This window comes from Cebus imitator, unplaced genomic scaffold (assembly GCF_001604975.1).
Source record: "Cebus imitator isolate Cc_AM_T3 unplaced genomic scaffold, Cebus_imitator-1.0 Scaffold209, whole genome shotgun sequence".
Lineage (NCBI taxonomy): Eukaryota > Metazoa > Chordata > Mammalia > Primates > Cebidae > Cebus > Cebus imitator.
The window spans coordinates 3,792,570-3,794,204 of NW_016107524.1; the positions used below are offsets into that span (position 1 = coordinate 3,792,570).

The window sequence follows — 1,635 nt, forward strand, 5'->3', positions numbered from 1 at the left end:
ATCTTTGCATTTACGTTTTACAAGTGAAGTTCAATGGGGCAACGCAGCATGCACTGAGGGCTTGGAGTCTTGGTCCATTCGTGGTCTGCCTCTCCCTGCTTCCCTGGAACAATTATCAGCTGCTTCCTCCCTGTCCCCTGGTTCCCCAGGCCCCACCTGTCTTCCCCTTTCTTGCTGACCTCTGCCTGCTGTATGGGCTTAGCTGTGGGCACAGGGAGAATTGGGGTTGAGCTGGTGCACCCTGTGGCATTTTGGGGAGAGGCAGGTGGCAGCCATCCTTGCCCTGGGCTGGCAGCACCTTTGATGAGTGCCTTTGAGGTGCCTTTGATCATCAGCAGCAGGAACCGGCCTCCCACCCATCCCCTAGCCAGGTGCTGAGTCTGCTTTGGAATGCAGATTAAATCCCTTGGGGGTCTCCCAGCCCATGGGTTAGGGCAGGAAACCCACGGGAAGGGAAGATTGATGCCCTCACCTCATCCTTGCTCCTGTGCAGAGATGGCGTGTTGGTCTGGTGGTCTAGTCAGAGGACTCCTGGAGCTGGTGAACTGTGTGTGGATATGCAGTCACGGGCAGCACATCCCCTACTCCTCACCCTGCAGTGCCTGCGAGGGTCTGCACTCATCCTGCAAGTATACCTGCGCCCAAAAACGCATAGCATCAAATAGCAAATAAGAAACACCAAGAGAGGGCAAGAGAGAGACCACAGAAGAAAGGAAAATTTGTATTTTAGTGTCTCAAATGGCACTTTTTCCACCTACCCATATTTTCTTTCCTTTTCTTTTTTTTTTTTTTTTTTTTTTTTTTTTTTTTTTTTTTTTTTTTTTGAGACAGGGTCTTGCTTTATTACCCAGGCTGGAGTGCAGTGGCTGGCACAATCATGGCTCACTGCAGCCTCAAGCAATCAACCTCTTGAGCCCAAGCAATCTTCCCACGTCAGTCTCTTAAAGTGCTGGGATAACGCTCTTGTACCAAGGACCCGCCAACATGGGCCGCATTTGCACCAAAACCGTGAAGAAGGCAGCCCAGGTCATCAAAGAGAAGTACTACATGCTCCTGAGCAAAGATTTCCAGGTGAACAAGCGCGTGTGTGAGGAGATGGCCATTATCTTTAACAAGAAGCCATAAAGACATAGCAGGCTGTCTCACCTGTGATGAAGCAGATTCAGAGAGGCCCAGTAAGAGGTATCTCCATCAAGTTGAAGGAGGAGGAGACAGAAAGGAGAGACAATTATGTTCCTGAGGTCTCAGCTCTGGATTGGGGATCACTGAAGTAGATTCTGTTACTAAGGAAATGGACTTCAGCAGTCTGTCCAACCTGCAGGTCACTTAGCCTACAGCTGGGATGAATTTCAAAATGTCTTGGGGACCTGTTTGAACATGGGTGTGGTGGCCCATGTTGTGCTAAGACTTGTAAATTTTGTGTTAAGACTTGTAAATTGGGTGGCTGCTCCTGGCTATAGCAGGGTAGAGAGTCTTTTTCTGGCTCTGCTTGTGTGACATCTCAACTTACTGGGCTCTTATTAAAGGTGATTTAGGTGACTTATCAACTTTTAATGAGTACAGATAAAGCAGGAACGGCTGTGACAAACAGACCTGTCAGACACTGAACTAGGAAGAAAGGGGTGATTTATTTCG

The 1,635-nt window shown here is 48.7% G+C and overlaps 1 pseudogene; it reads left to right on the top strand.

The window, feature by feature from the left end:
- The first annotated feature begins 949 nt into the window (after positions 1-949).
- On the top strand, positions 950-1,375 carry LOC119474086 (annotated as a pseudogene).
- The last annotated feature ends 260 nt before the right edge of the window (positions 1,376-1,635 follow it).